The sequence below is a fragment of the Callospermophilus lateralis genome, unplaced genomic scaffold, assembly GCF_048772815.1.
Source record: "Callospermophilus lateralis isolate mCalLat2 unplaced genomic scaffold, mCalLat2.hap1 Scaffold_98, whole genome shotgun sequence".
NCBI classification, from domain to species: Eukaryota; Metazoa; Chordata; class Mammalia; order Rodentia; family Sciuridae; genus Callospermophilus; species Callospermophilus lateralis.
Genome location: NW_027517992.1, coordinates 1 through 21057, shown reverse-complemented (window position 1 = coordinate 21057; position 21057 = coordinate 1). Strand labels below are relative to the sequence as shown.

The 21057-nt window shown below is 36.0% G+C and overlaps 1 pseudogene; it reads right to left on the bottom strand.

The window, feature by feature from the left end:
- LOC143641355 (coiled-coil domain-containing protein 102B-like) overlaps window positions 1-19603 on the bottom strand; it is a 160212-nt pseudogene extending 140609 nt beyond the window's left edge.
- Between the last annotated feature and the right edge of the window lie 1454 nt (window positions 19604-21057).

Here is a 21057-nt window from a genome sequence, read left to right as displayed (position 1 = left end):
AGAGCTTCTGTTTGGAACTCTCGTAATCCAACAGGCTGAGCCTGGCAGGGCCCTCGGGCTTCTTTTGTCAGATTGGAGCCCCTGTTTCAGGAAGAATCCAAGCCCCACTCACTCACTTCTTACGTGTGACATAATCTAACATCCAGAGTGGGGTTCAGCAGGGAGGAATGGGGCTCAGCAGGGAACGCTGCTTCTCACACTCAGAACTGAAACGGTGCCTGAAGTTGCCTACGTGGTACTGCGTACTTTCCATCTCGGACGATCCCTCGCTCGTCTTGTGACTTACAGTTTGCTAACGCGTTCCCGAACTCTCCCTCGACATATGGCGTTCTTGGAGTCTCTGGCTGCCAGAGGAGTCTGACCTTGGCGCTTACTTCTCACAACCAAATAGCTGACAAAATCACTTTTCTTCTTTGGGGCTTTGTGCCTTTTTTGGGTAAACAGTGCAGATATCTAGAATCAGCAAAAACCTGCTTGCTATGTGGTGGAAAGTTAAAAACAAAAACCTGTCGGAACCGTAGTAAATAGGACAAAGAATGCCGTCCTGACTCTCAGCAACTTTCTGCTCCAGCCCTGCAGCATTCATCTGCCCCCATTAAGTCCATTTGTAAGTGGGAGTCGGACACTGGGGTAGCAGAGGAGCCCGGAAGGATGAAAGAGTGTTTTTACCCTCGAGGTGATTACACAGTAGGGGACAAACAGGCCAGATGACCTGCCTGGGTGCCGCGCTATCAGTCTGTGCGCACGCAGATACCAGCGCCGCGAGGAGGAGCGCCACCTCGCGGAGACAGGGGGCATGCAGAAAGGGAGTAGGACCTTGGAGAACTCAGGTCTTAGAGACTCTGATTTCTTCACAATTTGGGGACAAAGAAGAACGAGGGATGAAAGTAAATATTTATTCAGAATGATAAGCACAACTCACAAAGATTACAAATACCATAAAAATCACAAAGTGATGACCCTAGATTTTTAATTGTAAATACTTTGATGAGCTGATCCTGGTAACTCACGCCTGTAATCCCAGAGATTTGGGAGGCAGAAGCAGGAGGATTGCAAATTTTAGAACAGCCACAGTAATTTAACAAGATTATAAACAACCTAGTGAGATCCTGTCTCAAAAATAAAAAGGTCTGGAGTTGTAGCTCAGTGGTTAAGCATCACTGGGTTCAATCCCTGTACCGAATGAATAAATAAATAAATAAATAAATAAACAAATACATGCTTTGATAAACTTTTAGTATGGCAGTGACTTTCTAGTATATTTTATTCATAGAGAAACCTTAGCCTTTCTTCCAGAACAGTTGATCATTTTTTTTTGTGTGTGAATTAAATGGGATTAAATAAGATCACAGTGTTACTATGTAGGTCTATTCACTGTTTAGCATTTTCACTTCTGGAAGTTTGTCCATCATAGGTATCTTGGAAAATACTTTCTGGGTAACTTTTATTTAAAGCTATGCTGCATTGTCAAGACAATTTTCATATCATCAACACGCACACGAGAAACAATTCCAAAACTATATTCCAGTGCCTACAAACTGCATGTAGCTTCTACTCAACTCTGACTTGGTAAGATCCCAAACATTTCCACAGCTATTCCATGTCAAGGACCTGAAAGAGGTCCACCTAGAGGGGCCCTGATCTTAAACTTCATCAGCATCCCCTAATTCTTCCTTCGAAATGAGAAATCATGTCCCTTCCTTGTAGAATGATATGTAGTTTAATTCAAATAAACAAATAAAATATGAACTATCTTTTCATCAACATATCCTTTGCTCTACCCTACATGCAAAATTATTTTAAGTCAACTTACAAAGTAATATGCAGGGTAAGTTAAATAAATTATATATTTCATTTCAGAATTGAAGTTATTAACTAGAAACACAAGTACCTCTTTGGGGCCCCATAACACAATTAGTAGAAGAGGAAAAACAGTTGAATGGAAAGAAGCTGGAACTTGCAGGGAATTGATTGGGCCAAATTATGACTCTTTTGAGAGGGTTGGATAGATTAGCCAGGTTCTTCAGAGAAAACCGATCAGATGTTTGTGTGTGTACGTTGCTTTTTGTGTGAGGGTGTGTTATGTTCATGTGTTTATTCATAAGTATACACATGCCCAGAAAGAATTATGTAAGCTAAATCCAAAGATCTGCAGTTAGCAGCTGTAGACCCATGAAGTCAGGAAAAATCCAGCATCCAGCTAGAAAGAAGGCAGACTGGTGGTGTTCCCAGTCACTGTTGGGAAGGTCAGAATTTTGTTGTATTTAGGCCTTTAATTTGTTAGATGAGATATAGCTACTCTGGGAAGGGCAATTTGCTGTACCTAGACTCTGGATTCAAATGTTAATCTCACCCAAAATATGTTTGCAACCACACTGAAAATAATTGACCAAGTATTTGGGCATCCTGTGGTCCACTCAAGCAGCCACACCGAATTAAACATCACAGTTGGTCTTTGGGATCTCCATGCTCTCTTCTAGCTTTGGAATATAGAGACTTAAAACAGCAGGTCTCAAAGGAGAATGCACAGAAGAATAATGAGCATCTCAGAATATAGATCCCTAAGAAGCCCTGTAATCAATTAAGTAAAAATCTCTAAAAGAGAGACCTGGAAATAAAGATATATCTATCAATCTATCCATAATTTTTAAATTCTTCCTAGCTGAATCTAATGAATTTGGCTAATTCATCATGACTGCATTAAAATATCTTAAATATTTGTATGGTATTCAGATTATACATGTGAGAGCTACCATACAAGATTCTGCCAGCACCTCATTTTGTTACACATTAGACAACGTTTTAATATAAGTATAAAATCATATCCCAATTGGCTTTGATCATAACTTCTGTACTATATTGCAAAGGAGATTTGCCTCAAGTGGCAATTACACATTCTAAAGTATATTTCAAAGGGTCCCCTCTCTTGCAGGATGCAGGCTATGCGTCTTTCAACCTCCTGTGTGATCTGTGGGAAAATGCTAGCTGAAGTGCTCTTTTAGCCTTTTGCCTGTGATTTCTTAATGCTCATAAATTATAGGTGCCAGTTAGGAAGCACCCAGCCAGGAGAGGTGCTGGGGATGCTATGGGTGTTCCCATGGCACAACCCCATATGGGGCAGCTACAAGGCAGTCCTTCCACGTGACTTGCCACGTTTTGTCCTGCTATCCCCAGTGCAATCCTGATTGCACCACATCAAATTGTGCTCTCAAGGGGTGACCAGTGACCTAGGAAGTAGTCTGAAGCACTGGGGGATAATGAGTCACTAAAAAGTGATCAAGACCCAGAAATGGGGTTTGTAACTCCAGACAGTCTGCTGGCGGGAGTGTGGAGAGGCAGGACTCCCCTCCCCCAGAGCATGGGACAGTGGCGAGTAGTGACTTGGCTTTTTTGCACATTCTTTTTTCCTCTTTTGTTTTCATTCTGGTTGTTGTTCTTGTTATATTTCAATCCCCTGAGTGTTTTTTTTTTTTCTATTATCTCCTCTCATCCAAAGGAATCCAGCTTTCTCCCTTAGTTTCTGTGTGGTTCATTTCCTGTGCTGTTCTTTCACTCTTCAGTGCCTAAACCACATTATTTCAGGATATACTAGTGAAATATCCACATAGAATTTATTGTACATGTTTGTTTTCATCTGTGTTATCCAACATTTTTATTTTGGGTGAGCTTATATCTTTTGAAAATGATTACAATTTTTTAAAGAATGTGTACAGCTATGGAGTAAAACGCAAAAAGAAAAAAAGAAAGAAACAAACAAACAAAGAAAATTCTAACCTCTACATTAGCACAAAGCACAAGCTGGGTAGAGTAATAAGGAGCATTATAATTTATGTTGCATTTGGTTCAGAAATTCCAAAAAGGAGGAGCACTACCCATTTTTCAATTATATTCCTCATGCAAGCAATTTTAATCTTGTTACATACAAACACGCCTCTTCAAAACCCCACAGATCCTGAACTCCCACCTTGGTTCCTCGACCTCAGATTATGTATTTTAAAAGGCTAAAAGGGGATGTTTATAAAATAATGAAGGTTATACAATATATGTAAAAGAATGAACAATTTTCAATTTATCATTTCAGATGTCTGTATGTCCGAGCATTTTTAAAGTGAGATAACATATCTTTGCTTCAATCTGATTTTTCACCCAGCCATATACACAATCAAAACTTTTGATGTCGGGACATGGGGGAAGAGGTGGGGAGGTGAGCAAGCCATCAGGGAGAAGGGAAGAAGGCAGGTGACCTTGTTCAATCTCCTTCTCAACAGGACAGCTGGACCTCCAGTGAAAAAGACTAATGCTATGTACTGAGGTGGATCTTTATCTATGGAATAGTCTAAACAGAATGTCCCTGCATAAGGTTTTCTGATAGAAAAAAAAAAAGACAGAGACTTTGCATTTATGAGGCAAGGACCACTGCAAAACAGCCCACCCAGTAGAATAGAGATAAAAATATTTCATGAATTCTCTGCTCCATACTAGGTGAAACATCGCTAAGGTGTGGGGTAAATTAACTTTCTTTGTAACTTTCTTAGAGACCTTGGTCCTTATTTCTTTTAGCCTAATATTACCATTATTCTCAAACTACTAATGTGTATATCTTAATTTAATATTAGCTGATTTTTTCCTTCTATTTTTTAAGATGTTTTGCTTAAGTTAAATAAATGTTAAAATATCTGTTTTCATCTTCTTTTTAATTTATGTTTCCACAAGTAAAATGGATTAGGAATAGGCTAAATTTCTTTGATTAGTCTCATAATAATCTTAGAGTATATTCAGTCATCTCAGTGTTCTGAGGGTTACCTTGGCAATGCCTATAAATTATCCACTAGTAGTTTAATTAATTCTGACTTATGTAATTTAGTGCTTGTATCATTCTTAATTACATTTGTTTAAAAACGTCTTGAAGGTACTTATGTCAGCAAAGTGGGTCCCATATGCTTCATTTTTCTTCTGCATTTGCCGAATTCTAATTTGGTGTTTTATCTGCCTTACTCTTTTCCTGATAAGCTAATTTATGTCATACAAAGAACGGGCTGAACAAATTTTCATGATGGATAGGACTTCAGGGATAAAGACTCATTCCAGTGCTCTGGAAAATCTAAAATCCTTAGGGATGGATGCAGAGCAGTGGAATCATCAGGCTAATAAAAGACCAAGTGTAGGATTTCAACTAGTCTCCTCACACTGCAGCTACAGCCAGTGTGCAGAACAGATGCAAGTGGAGCTAGCAAGGAAAATATCAGGATGGTGTCCAACTCATTTCAGATCCACCACAAATTGAAGAACTTGTGCTCAACACCGGGTTGAGGCACATGAATACAAAGCTCTACTCGTTCTGATGAGGTCTTCAAAATTTCACACCTTGTATGGAGGGTAAACAGGAAAAGAAGCAGGTGTTGGAAAGAATGACTCTAATGACGTAATGTGTAAACTGAGGTGCACAGCTGCTAAGAGCCACAGCCAAGTAATATGATGCATGGCATTTTTGGTTGAAAGGTGATGCCAGCAAGCCATTGAGATGATATGATTATGTTAATATTTGCATTCATATGGATATTGGACTCCTGCTGTCCACCTCGGCCTGCTACAGGACTCCTGAAGAGTTCCCATTGGTTGGGGAAGTGCAGTAGGAGGAAGGAGGACCCTGCTCTTGGGATGGGGAGAACGCGGTGTGGGTCGATCGGCAATCTTCCCGGACACATACGGAGCATTGGCAGCAGTTTCAAAAAATAAAGTTTGTTCCTGTTTGAGTGGCTCGTGATTTTGTGCCCAGCCAGACTGCAGCACACAGCAAGGTGTGCCTGGCAGGTAGGAGCAGGGAAAGTTGCTATGGTGTTCTGGACAGAGAAGGCTGAGTGGACCTAACCACTGAGCAGCGTGGGCCCAGGTACTGAGCAAGTCCTTCTGTTTGTCTCTTGAAAGGAATGGACACCAGTGTAGCCAGAGGTTCACATGGCCAGGGAGAAGATGAAGAAGAGCAGAGACACTGCTGACCAGTAACCACATGGGCCATCACCCCTCTAGATGCCCAGCTGCCCCCCAAGACTCCACTCGTCTCCCAAGTGGATGGGGGATCATCTGGTTGGTGAGTTTGAGGGGGAAACTGGAGATGTGCAGCTCTGTTCCCCCACCACCACCCATTTCCCTGGGAAAGAGATGTGTGTGGGAAGCACACACCCTGCAATCTTTCTCCAGAACACAGGCCATGAAGTGACAGGGTCCCCTGGGGTAAAAACAGCTGCATGGATGTAAGGCAAGCGCTTAATATGAGGGTTCAGAATTAGGAAGCCCACGTTCTCTTAAATATAAGCTGAATTCTTCATCATTCATCTATTACAATGAAAGCAATATTTTAGCCAACGCATTTATCAACAAGATGTCATATTAATAAGAATCACTGTACTAGATAACATGTTGACCCCAAATGGGACACTAGTTAGATGCTTATCTAATCTATTTTCTTTCTCCTTTTGGGTAAAACACTTGAATGTATTTCTCCACGTAGAATTCGGTGTGGTTCATCCACAGAGTAACGCACCTGTGAGTTGGGAAGGGGAAATCATGTGCTCTACTCTGAAGCCTGGCCCATCTAAATCATTCCCACTTGACCTCCTTCCTTTTTCCTAATCTTTATCCTGATGCCTATCATCCAGCTATGTGGCCTCTGAGAACCCAGAGAACCACAGAGTGGCTGAGTGGAAGAAGGCTGCCCTCCAAACAGAGGAGTCAAAGGGATGGTACTTACTTAAAAAAAAAAGTCTGTTGGGCACTATTAGCTAAAATTGTGTCACTGCTCAGCAGTTAAGGTAGAAATGAGTGGTGTCATCACTGGGCATCCATCAAATGTCTGCAAGGTGGTTTGGCCAGGTGAATTTGCATTTCCTGGTCTCCCAAAATTCTTGGAAGACAGTGCTTACTTTAAGTACAAGGGAGGTCTTGGAATGTTTCAAACTAATGTAAAGCTTTAGAAATATCTCCTTGGTTGGTGGATGGAAAAGGAGTCAAGTAGGTCAGGCATGGTGGTGAGGAGACCTGGACGGAGACACCAAGCAAGAGATTGTGCTGGCTCTGACGGGGATGGGGCAGGAATGGAAAGGAACAGTACCAGCTGTATTTTGGAGGGAGAATTGAAGAGACACATTAATGTTTTCACTCACTTCTATGGAATTATTTCTTAAGCCCCAAGAATAGCAATGAGGCAATGTTTCCAAATTAGCTTGGCTCTCACAACTGTGCTAATAGTTCTCCAGATACCTATTTCTGTTAAGAATCTTCAAGGACCTTTACTTGGTAGGTGTAGAACAGCTTCCCCATGATATATCTTTAAAAAATGTAAGTGTAAAATTTTAGCTTGTGCAGCTAGTAATTCTAACCTATTTCCACCACATCAGAAAGGTGTTTGAAATGTCAGAGGTAAGATTCTGATGCAGGCTGTAAGTACAATCGGGGTAGCAAGAGATGCCTTTGCCTCTGAACATAATCATTCACAAACATTTAATGAAGAGCATTGCAAATTATAAACTATTAGACATATTTTATGATCATAAAATGATAGAATATTTTATATTTTATTTAATACAATCCATAAAAGAATAAGAGGTAGAAGCACAGTATTTTCAGGAAAAATGTAAACTTTCAGGTTTTTAGATTGAGACGGATTTAAAATGTTAGCAGTATTCTCATATATGTCAAAGGATCTCTTCCATTATGGAAAGAATAAGAGTCATTTATTCTTTAAATGAGTTGTCACAATTATTTTTAATCAATGTTTCTTGCATGAATATTTGATCCTCTAGACCATGCGATTTCATAGGAATGACCTTTTTAGCACACTTAGAATTCTTAATCTAATTCCAAATCAATATGTATAGACTTACAAGGAAAGAGCTGAATAAGTATTAAATTCAACACAGGAATAGCATTTTGGATAGAATTACCTCTATTGCTCATTGTCTTGGTTGCATTTTAAATACTTACTTAGATTTTACAATTAAATTCTTACCATTTCTCTTCTCTAAATGTCAGTGATTTAAGAATGATTTCTCACTAAAGCACACCAGACTTTTAAATACATTTTTAAAAATCTAGCTCGACCAAGCACATCTGTTTCCAGCTCTAACAATTGCTAATCTTTTCATCAGCAGTCCTCAACCAGACATGAATTTGCTTTTAAACTGTTTCTGGTATCCACAAAATAACTGCTCTTATATTCAAACAGTTTTATGTATAAAACCATAAAACCAGACAGTGAAAGTGAAGGTAATTATCAAAAGTTTTGAGGAGACAGAGAGTAAGAAAGAATAATATGTATAAAATTTCAACTCATGCATCATGACACACTTTTTCTGAATGTCAATCAACTTGTATCTATACTTTGAATATTTTGTCCTTACACTTACCTGACAATGCCATTTTAAAATATACCATAAAATCCTTCTTCTGTTGTGATCCATTATTAAAAAGAATTAAACAAAAGACATATAATTATATGTGACTAGGTATTCTTATTCAGTTTTGAGTATTTTTAAACATTTCATCATTATATAAAAATTAAAATAAATGTGCATACAACATTCATACAAAAAGATTCTAAGAATAACATGAGTTACTTGTCAGGAAGTGAAAAGAGATTTTTATCAATCCCATATAAATAGAACAAACCATTTATGTCTATAAATTTTCTTCATCTATAATAAAAATTCTTTATTCATTTGTTGAGCTTTCTTCTTCTATTCTGAAGACCATACCACTATTATATATTGTAAAAGCATCACATGTGTATAAATATGTAATTCTGTATGGACATCAAACAAAGAAGCAACAATTTATATTTTATAATTGTATATTTGTTTTATTTTTTTCACCTAACTATTTTTGTTGATTTGTTTAGAGTGAACATTACCAGACTTGCTACCAAAAATCATCTTTGAATATAAAATATCAAACATTTAAAAATATACATATTGCTTTATAAATGAATTGAAACCATGACTTCTTCCCCAACCAGTTGCAATGTTACTGTTAAATTTCTTGAATAAAAAGGCTTATGAAACTCAGTGACATTATCAAGTCTGCACTGCACACTAGTGGCAAGAGATAGTACATGCATGTGGCCTTTTTGAAAATTGGATTTCAGAACAATTTTATCTCACATATTAGTTTTCTTAGTCAAATTTAGAATCCTTTAGCATATATAGCATATGCACATATTTAAGAATAACATGATTTTCATATTGTAAACTATTCTTCCAGTAAAAGTAAAGTGATTAATTGCAAATGTTTGTACCCAGAGTCTCCAGGTTCAGTTAGGTACTTGTTCATATATAAATATCACCAGTTCATATATCCATGTAAGTGTGTGTACATGTACACAATATCTGCATATTTCACATGCACCTGCTAAATGTTAACCTACTTGAAAGGATTTAGTTGTCAGGATTCTTGCTCACTATTTTCTTTCCTTTGATTTGCTCATTTTTCTTTCCCGAACACTAACTGATACAATGAACACAGAATTATGTACAATTACTTTCCTTTTTAATTGTTTTGGGGGGTAGAGTAAATGATTGAACCCAGAGGCACTTTAACACTGAGCAACATCCCCAGCTCTTTTCATTTTATTTTATTTTATTTTATTTTATTGACACAGGGTCTTGCTAAGTTCCTTAGGCCCTTGCTAAGTTCTGAGGCTGTCTCTGAACTTGCGATCCTCCTGACTCAGCCTCCCAGGTTGCTGGGATTACAGGTGTGTACCACCGTGCCCAACTTTCTTTTTGTTTTATTAAATTTATTTTTAACTGATACCTAAAACTTAAAAATTGTATATGTGTCTATGAGACACTGTGTGTTGTTTCAATACATGAATACATTGTGTATTGAATACATTGTAGTATGTACATCGTATTGAACACACCTATCTCCTCAAATATTTACCAGTTCTTTATGGCAAAACATTGAAAGTATTTTCTTCCAGATTTTTGAAACACATACCATTGCTATATTTACCCTACTGTGAAACACCAAGCTCAAACCTCTTAGTCCCATCTCAGTCACCCCACACTGCTTGACCTCTACTAGGCCTCCTTTTTCCCTGGCTCCAGCCTGTGGTCACCACCTTTCTACTCACAACTTGTATGACATCTGTATTCTAATATTCACTTTGGAGTGAGGTTGCACAGAGGATGTCTTTCTGCGCCTGACTTATTCCACTTAACACAATGATCTCCAGTTCCACCCACATTGTTGCAAATGGCAGGATTTCATTCTTTTCATGTCTTTGAATACTAGATATTAATAAACCATTCAAATGAGAGGGTCAATGACAATATTCTACAGTCAATAAATCAAAAGAAATGTAAAAAGGTAATGGGGGGGGGCGGCTAGGGTTGTAGCTCAGTGATAGAGCGCTTGCCTAGCATGTGTGAGGCACTATGTTCTATTCTCAGTACCACATAAAAATAAATAAATAAAATAAAGGTACTGTGTTCATCTACAAACAAAAATTTTTTTTTAGAAAGAAAAATGGTTGATCATAAATAATTATAATGCCACCATGAACAGAACCTAAATCCACTAGGGATAAATTGATATTTCAGACTGCTTCATTAAAGAATATGAGCAGTTAGTTGTTTATGATGGATGGTAGGAAATACATCGTGAGCAGACCCTTCCCAGGAGTCTATAGTGGTACCAACTGTCATGTTGATGAAGAACCATCTCACCGTCTCTATGTACATCTCAAATATATACAATAGAGGGTTCTAAGAAACAGAAATACTAACATAAAACTGCAGCACAGTGTGCCATTCAGAACAAGACTCTTACAGCCAGGGTGTGACTAAGTCTGCTACTGACACGTGGTTTCAAATAGTTTTCTTTAGAGGAATTTCAATCTTTTATCCACCTTCTCCTCTCTGCCATGCCTTCTGCCCTGGGTTCACTGCGTTACCCACTCCGAGACAGGCAACCTGCTGCTCTCTCTCCTCTGAATGTTTTTTTTTTCTTTTTTCTTTTTGGATTTATTTTTTTCTGTCTTTTTTTATTATTAGTTGTTCAAAACATTACAAAGCTCTTGACATATCATATTTCATACATTTGATTCAAGCAGATTATGCACTCCCATTTTTACCCCGTATACATATTGCAGATTCACATTGGTTCCACATCCACTTTTTTACATACTGCCATACTAGTGTCTGTTGTATTCTGCTGCCCTTCCTATCCTCTACTATCCCCCGTCCCCTCCCCTCCCCTCCCATCTTCTCTCTCTGCCCCATCTACTGTAATTCATTTCCCTCTCTTGTTTATTTTTCCCTTTCCCCTCACTTCCTCTTATATGTAATTTTGTATAACAGTGAGGGTCTCCTTCCTTTACTATGCAATTTCCCTTCTCTCTCTCAGTTGTTCAAGAAAATAGGGCTCCCTGGAGCAGCAGACCTGGCCTGTATCCAGTATTGTGGTGAGGTCACCAGTGAACAGGGCCTGGCTGGAGGAAAAGTGGGGAAGTGACTAGACACAAGAAAAGGCCCTAGACACTCAGGATTGGAGAGCCGCCCAGTGCGGGAGGAGGAGCCCCTTCACAGTGATTGCTTCCTGCGTATTGAGAGGAGAAGCTTGGCCTGGTGGGCACAGCTCCACCTACTGGAAGAGAAGTTAATCCAACTCTAAGACTGCATTTTAAAATTTTTTTTAATTTTTATTTTTAAAATTTTTAAACATTTTTTATTATTTAAATTTTTTTATTTTCTATTTTTTTCTTTTGTCTTTTCATTTCTTTTCAATTTCCTTATTCACCTTTCCTTGAATTCTACCTGTTTACTCTCATTCTCTTTAGTGACTTCTTCCTTTCCCTTCTAATACCTTTCCTCCCAAGCATCACGACGCTGTTTATGTGTAGTTTACTAAATATGTATAGGTCAATGTTCTGAGGCATTATATAGTGCTATCAAGTCCCTAGCTACCCCCAAATACTCCAGACCATTCTCCTGTTAATATCCCTTGTCAGTAGAGCAACCCTCCAAGGTTGCCGAGAGATACCAACCTCAATACCATCACATCATTAGACCTAAATATAAGTCCCAAGACCAAACCGCAAACTGCTATATGCCATCAAAATCTGTACAAAGTTTAGGAAACGAATGAATCTGCATTAAAGTGCAACAAAACTCATCATCTCTAGTCATAGTCTCCCATCACAAAAGAGAGACCCCAGAGACACACAATCCTCTGAATCTTGATGTACCTCTTGCACGTTGGCCTCCTTGGAGGCCTTTAGCTCCTCATACTTCCATTTCCACAGGGACAGAGCTGACTCCAGGCGTTCTACCTTCTTTTCCAGAGCAACACGCATCCTAAAACATTTAAGAAGTAAAAGAAAGTGAAACAGACATATTTTGAAAAAGATTTTAGGAATGTATCAATTTTTGTGTTTTCTTTCCTCCTAATCTTTGATACTTGTTAATGGCCATTATGAGAGAAAATGTGCTTTCAATGTATAAAATGTATAAATATTGACTAAAACTTGGTTGAATTTGTTATTCTGGCAATTAGCTTTACTGTAGATCAAACAAAGTAAACTCGGCTTTGCCAACACTGCCCTTCTGCTTGCTGCCGTGCATTTCTATCAGTTCCTCAGATTGCCATGACTTCCACCCACAGAAGGACATACATGTTTCTAATTTCATTTTGACACATCTTCCTCTTGTAACCATATATGAAGGAAGCATCCTCTGAGATGACACAGAACACCAAGAAGCTCATCTAAGTTTAAAAATTAGTCACTTATTGGGGATCGAAAATATTTTTATTATTTGCAATTTAGTTTCAACAAAGCAATTTCAGTGTGATCTCTATTTAAACTACTGGAAATAATTTAGATTAATGTTCCATTTGTAGAAATAGAAACAGAAGTAGGATAAAATCTGGTTTTTTAACACCTAAGCCTTTGATATTTTTTTCCTTGCCCACAATGTCCACTAGAGTGAGTCACTGAAAATAATTAATTTATGTGTGATTGTCATTAGCATAGGTTGATCTTTACAGCTGGCCTGTCCTCGCCTGTCTGAGATATTAGATTTCTGTTCAAACATCCTCCTTCTTTTTCCTCGTTTCATGATGGAGTTGATTTCCTCATTCCTCAACTCTAAGCTCAGACAAGGGATATTTGATGTGAAACAGCAAAAAACTAGTGAAGACCGCACATGCTCAGCTCTAGCTAAATAAATTCTGAGTGTTACATAACACTGAGATATTTGTGTTTGATAGTTACAGCCTTATTGTAATTATAATTAATAAGCACATACAGATTTATTTTAGTAATGGTAAGTGCTATTAGGAAGATCTTGAAATGTATTTATAAAGCTAGAAAATGCATGTGGAATCAAAATTGAGCATCATTTACCTATCTGTAGGAAATATGAATTTTCCTTGTAGCAATGCTGTAAGAATAATTCAAATAGTGTCAGGCTATAAATATATTAGTTTAATCCAATCAAATGTATAAAGAGCCATTAAAGAGTTATATAATTGCATTTGCATGAATCAAGCCATACAAGGATATAAAAGACTTATTTACAGCTTAGTTTAACTACAAAGGACTCAGGTTGAAAAAAATCCACCATAATTTTTATAAGGATTTTGATTTGCAATCCTATTATCACAGTAAATACATTAAACAAAATTACCAAATTAAAAAGTTCAGTGTAGAAGTCTAGGTTTCAAAACTGTGCCCATGAATATCTATGCTTCCGATTAATAGCCTCAGCTCCAATTTCTGATGAGCAAACCCAGCCAGCTAACACCCAAGCTTTTTACCAAGATTTATTTCTGTCCAAATTAGTGACTGTGTTTGGGATGTTGAGAAGAAAATAAGTACAGAAATAATTTTCAGATCACCAAATATATTATTTTGTGTTGAGTTAGAAAGTATGTCTACAAATCATTGAAATACTTTAGGAAATACAATACCTATTGGGCACATGGAAACTTTAAATTTGGGATGATAATGCATATTAGAATATTAAAAGTTTTCAGGTATTGACTAGCACTTTGAATTTAAGTTGAATAGTCTAAAAATTGTAGTTCTAAGCTTGAAACTTTGTTGGGACATTCAAGATAATCATCATAAAATTTAAATTTTTGATTTATTAGGTTTGAATGAATAGAAACTTGGAATATTGTCAACATTTGAAAAACTTAAATGGCAGACAAAATGTAAAATGACTAAAAAATGAATCAAAAATTTTAGTTAACTACATTTGTGTAATGGAATATGCTTTGATATTTTGCCTAAAACTAATTTTGTTATTTGAAAAACAGAATGCTAAGAAAATTATACTTGAAAAATTGATAAATTCTAGATATTTAAATCACAAATTCAAAACCCTATATATTCAGAAATCAAGTGTCAGCTTTTGACAATGCATTTAAATCAAATGATAATTTAATAATTCAAATTGAGTTAAACTTTTTGGGCAAAATAATGTGCATTAACAAAATGTTATTTGATCACTGCAGAATGAATGTTGACCCACGTTGCTTAATATTAAGTTTTATCAAAATTATTGGAGTTGTTTTTCTTTCAGGGTTTTTTACCTAGTAGAAGAAGATCATCTCTCTCTCTTTCTGTCTTTCTGTCTCTTTCTCTCTCTCTGGACTTTCTCTGATTAGGTAAGGATGGTTCAAATACTAGCTGGAGGATTTGTAATATAAATAATTATATTATTTCACATATACTTTCAGTCACATGAGATATAAAGATATTATATCTAGACCTAGACTAAATATCCAAAGCCAATTCATGAATTAAACAGAATATAATCAGGCCAAAGTAAATTAAAATTAATAATGACTTGTTTTCTATATAAAGCAAATTAGTAACATTTCAAATATAGTACTATTTTTTCTCTGTAAGTATACATCTTAAATAAACATCCAGTATAGTACTATTTTTCTTTGTAAGTATACATCTTAAATAAACATCCAATATATCAGTTTCCTTAAAAAGTCAAATACTTGTAATAAGTAAAACATTACACTTTGATCATGTACACGAGGAGGCAAGTAATTCACAAAAAAATCATTAAATGAACATGTGGTGCTTAAATATTTTTAGTGTGGCCCCATTTTTAAAAAAATGTGTGGCTTAGTGCAAGCATTGAGGATATTGCACATCCACATTTATGCAGCAGAGGGCACTCTACAAGTCCTTAATATTTTATCCTAATCAATTTATTCCATTTCAGAGGGATTTTCAAAAATGATTCATTCTATAGTTAAATGTACAATTGAAATGAATGCCAGGGTGATGCTACTTGAACTATAAGAAGCAAAGAAAAAAAATCCCACATCTACTTTAAAAAATATTACATATTTCATGTACACATTATTTAAAAAAAACAAAATTAAAAACATAAGACTCAACAAAAATATATTATCTTTTATTTGATGTTATGAACTTTTAAAAATCAGATTGATATATATGAAATGTATAGGTTCTAAAAGGTAAAATGCTAAAATTACTTTAATAAAATGCTAAAATTACTTTAATAAAATGCTAAAATTACTTTTATGTCTGATTTTTTAAAATATTTTTTAAGAGAGAGAGAATTTTTTAATATTATTTTTAGTTTTCGGTGGACACAACATCTTTATTTTATTTTTATGTGGTGTTGAGGATCAAACCCAGTGCCCCGCGCATGCCAGGCGAGCACATTACTGCTTGAGCCACATCCCCAGTCCCTATGTCTGATTTTTAATACATTATTATCTATCATGATCTCATAGTAGTTGAAGATTAAGTTTAGATATTTGTACAGGAAGACCTATTCAAAACATTTCTTGGAAGTGAAGTCTTGAAACATTAATATCTGGGAATAAATACTAATAATTTTGCACTGTGGAAAATTGCATTGAAAAAATGTCTAATCAGTATTTCCTAGTAAGTCATTAGTTTCAAAATATTTTTGCCAAATAAAAATAATTGGGCATGAAAAACACAAATGTATTTATTTTTATAACCGTCTAAAATTTAGAGTTAGTATTTAACTGCTAACAATAAAAGTTACTACAAATATACTTTCAAAAGCAACAAAGATGTTATTTTGTGATCACATTCCCAGCTACTTATAATTACATTTTTATCAATGGGTGTTCTTAAGTTGCCAACAAAGCCATGTATAATTTATTTAATTAGATAAGAAATTTAATTAAGCACATTAACTCAGACAGCAAGGCTTGGAGGTAAAGCAATCAGGGACAAGTGCACTGTCATGCCACAGAACCCATCCAAGAAGACCGCACTGCCTACAGCTCTCCCTGACTGCTGCCTGAACACTCTCCTGATATTAGTTTTGTATCTAGCAGCCAATATATTCAATATATATTACTTTTCACATTGTGTTGAATAATAGATGTACATATATATAGGAAATAGAAATGTCATATTTATTTTTCTAAATATATATTATATATTTATATATATATTTATATATATGTATACATATGTGTGTGTATATATATATATACACATATATAAATATATCTTTAAAGCTTTTTAACTCACTACACTTTCTCTATGGTACTTTAAATCTCATTTTATTATCAAAAATTTTCAACACTTAATGAAGCAAAGCAAAATATAAGCATGCTACTTTTAAGGATTAAGGAACTAAAATAGGATGAACTGAAGTTCAGCTTAAATGACACAAAGCAAGCATTTATAAGGGACAGAGTGCTCTGCATAGTTGAAGTGGAAGACTGATTCATATGCTTCGACATTTCATCAAAGTAGTTTACCTCATGGCCTCCTTTACAGAGGATTTGGTAGTGCCAAAACTCTGCTCTCTTAATGTTTAGGTCCACCTAGGTCTGTAAGAACATCAGGTTTCTATGTTGGGAAGTTGTTCATAAAATTAAACAGTGTTCTGAATATGAACAGTATAATAATTTTAGTGGACTTGATGAGAGGTTCTAGAGAGGGACATACATGGGTAAAATGATTCCCTGTATTTCTGTAGCTGGTTCCTGTGTTCTAGTCAAGAGACTAGATGGAAACACAGAAAAAATTATATTCATAGCTTCTTTACTGAAACTACCCACTCATTGACATTCCAGGAAAGGGTTGTAAGATTAGAGAGAATCCTAGCGATACTATATCCCTGGGAACATTCTCTTGTGGTATAAAGACTGCAGTGGCCTCCTGTGGGTTCCATGCAAATGCTGATTGACAGACACACACACCAGGACTCATGACCCCCGTGGAATTGTTTCTAAGAGGCAGTGGAAAGACAGAGCCAGAGCCGAGTCAGACCCCCACCCTGCTTCATTCTTTGGCATATCTAGGTTTACATGCTGAAGTAGCTGAGAACTGAGAGTTTGCTTCCTCTGGGGATTGACAATTCAGTACAAGGAAGTCAGAAATATGTTTTGTGTATGTGTATGACTGGACGCATAAAGGTAGCATATGAATACCATTAAATCCGACAACCTAGAATAGAAAAGGTTCTATCTGCAGAAATGCAGAACACCGTTCCTATTACACTGTGGCAGATTTGAGAGAAGTATGTGACTACAGAGAGCTAAATCTTTCAAGAAATAAAAACTAATAGGCTCCAATTTCACTGAGACTTCAAGGGCCAGATGAGATTTTAACATGTGTACAAGTGTAAATCGTACTCAGTTGCATTCTTTTTTCTACTAATGTTTTTTTTTCCTCTATTAGGAATTTATACTTGATGGTAGAATAATAAGTATACATTAGTATACAGATGACAATTTAACACAATCTATAAATGTTGTGAAGCACGGATAAAAAAATCTGCAAAAAGGAATTAGTATTGCTTGAAAAATGGAGAGTGAATAGTGAGACACTTCAGGCTGATGGAGAAGGAATGGCAGATAAACAGTTGCAGTACATTTGAAAAGCTTGTGCATGTGCTTATTACTATTTGAGTCAATACAAAACAGATATCAAATCTATAATATATTACACACTTACATCATCTATAAAAATTGATATTATATAATTATTTAAATATGTGACATATATAGAAGTATATAATATATACTTATCATCTATGGGTGTGTGTACATCGCTATTCTTTTTCTAGCTCTATCCATTTAGAGTCTTTTAACTAAGGAGATGGAGAAATAATTACTTTCAGATTTGGTAGGTATATTTTAAAATGCATCAAAAAATTCCATCCACATTATGCTAATACTTTTAAGCTAATAGTGAAGGTAACACACACACACAACATATTCCATATCTAGTATTTCACATTTTGGCCTCTTTCCCAGACACCATTTGTGTGTAATCCTCACAAGGGTGCCATGAAGAAGAAGACAGGACAAAGGTGTCTCAAACATGACTGCCTCCTACCTGCCCAGATCATGAAATAACCCACACTCCTCCCATTGCCAGGGGCCCTCCCAGCCAAAACCATGTGTGAGAGATGGGCTGTCCAGCCATGCTTATGATGCATGGATAGAGTACATGGAGGCGTTGCTTTAAGAACCAGGATTTTGGTGAACATATGTAATCCCTGCAGTTCAGGAGGCTGAGGCAGGAGGACCATCAGTTCAAAGCCCGCCTCAGCAACCATAAGGGCCTAACCAACTCAGTGAGACTCTGTCTGTAATAAAATACAAGATTGGGCTTGGAATATTGCTCAATGGTTGAGGGCCCCTGAGTTCAATCCCCAATATCAACAAAACAAAACAAACAGGATTAGGAACATATGTTATTAAAGGATAGCAGCAGCATAGTAGCGCCACCTTGTGTCCTTAAGGGAAACAGTAGCCCAATATCTCTGGCTAGAACATGTCAGAACCAGGGAGGAAGGAGGTCCAGGTCACCTAGTCTCAAGTCCCGTGTGCCTCCTCTATTTCACCTTGGACAGCATGTAAGGGTTCCTTTCTGTGATTAATGAGTCATAAAACTGATTTGTCCATTAATAATATTAACATTTATTCATCTTTGTTGACTCACTAAAGTCTAATAAAGCTATAAAACATAGAGAATACACAGTATTTTGAAAGTCTACATTAAAAATCCAAATACAATTATCATTAGCCTAATGAGAGATGATAACATGTTAATGGTAAAAGTCATCTTAAAAGAATGGTAAGGATTAACAAGTTATGAGTTACTTTCAAAATTAAAAGTGTGTGTGTGTGTGTGTGTGTGTGTGTGTGTGTAGCTCATCTTTTCAAATCGTACACTTTTTTTTTTCCAATCCCTGGGGATTGAACTCAGGGCCTCACACATGTTGGGCATAGATCTTACAACTTGTGTCTACACGTAGGTCAAATGCATCATCAAATGACCAGCTTATCAGACTGAAGGAACTCTGTTCAGGGAGACAAAGATGAGCACTTACTCTCTCTCCTTCCACAGGATTTCTTGGAAGTCTTCCAAAGGCAGCTGCCAGGCTGAGACTTTAGTCACTGCATTCTCAGGGGACAGGTTCCCTGCAGGCAGTCTCAGCCCAGGCTTCAGGGCACAGCTTCCAAAACCACCCTTCCTGAACAAATCAGTGCAATCTGGATTTGGTTTCATCTCATCATTTAATCTTAATGAATCAAGAACCACACCTTCTTCCTGAGAAAAGGAAAACATAATCCAATTATCGTGTTGAATATTTTACATTCAGGAGAAAACTCATAAGGAAAACATTCTCAAAGGAAAATAAATGGTGTGATAAACATCAAGTCTATATTTGCATTTCATTATCATTCCCTAAAGGTCATATTGTGTGACCCAACAAAATCACATTCTTCTTCAAACATTTCTTTCTGTATTCTAACATTATTATAAAACAATTTCTCCAGGGGTCTGCTTTAACTTGCAGTTTGTCTTCTTTTCCTAATCACAACTAAAAATAAACCTGGGTAAATTTGAATAGATGCAGAGTTTTTAATAAACTGATTAATTCTTTTTTAAAATTTATTTTGTCACAAGGTCCTTAAAAGTTTCAAAGTAAAAAAAAAAAACTGATTTTTTAAAAACATTTTTTTGAAGGATGGGATAGAAAGAATTTTCAGGAAGGTCCTGAATGTTTTAATAGGCATGTTTGTTTAATTTTAGTTTACTAGTCATATCTCACATAGAAATTGAGACATTTTAATAAACATGGACATCAATTACCAGGACAGCACACTGAATCAAAAATCCTGTGTAATAATTCCAAAACTCCATTGAACTCAAGTTGTGGACATTTGTTTATAATTTAAATTTGACCTGACTTATGAGATTTAAATAGAAGAAAGCTAAGTGCAATTAAAATTTCAATGATACTTGATTTATACTATTTTCTTTTTAAAATACTATGTATTTTAAAAAGTTACCTAGTATTATTCATGTCTTAATTGTCTTCATAATTAATATTGCAATTATTTACAATACTTTAAAAACAATAAAATGAGTTCTGTACTTCATTTTTAAGGTCTAAGAAAAAAAATCATTGGTTAAATACAGTGTTCACCTAAGTTCTATGTTCACAGGTTTTCTTCTTATGTGTCCAGAGATAGCAGTGAAACTTGTCAAAGTAAAGAAACCAGTGAAATTTCTTCAACAGAAAACATTTATTTTCTTGCAATCACAAGGCATTTTGTGTATTTTTTCCAAAATAAAACTTTGAATAAATACATCTATGTATTATTTGTTCTTGACACTAATGACACAAAATATTCCAAATGAAAGTGCAAGAATTTAAGAATTTCCTAGCATAATATGTGTACAGAAAATCTTCCATTTTCTCAAATACAATCTAGTGACTTCTAATAATAAAGAAGTATTTTGTGGATTTATGGCACATTATATTGACTGCATTCCTGTAGCCAATCTCTATTTCCAAATTTGTATATTAACACAATTAAATTTGGAGAACATTTCCCATTCCTAGGAAGATGTATATAAAGGTACTAGCAGCCTTCATTGTCAAGGTAAGCAAAAGCAATTAGAAGACCAAACCAGTAGAAGTAATCATGTTACTTCAGTCTGTTGAAATTCTTCATTTGCAATTGGATCTAGACTATATCTAACATAAATTGCAA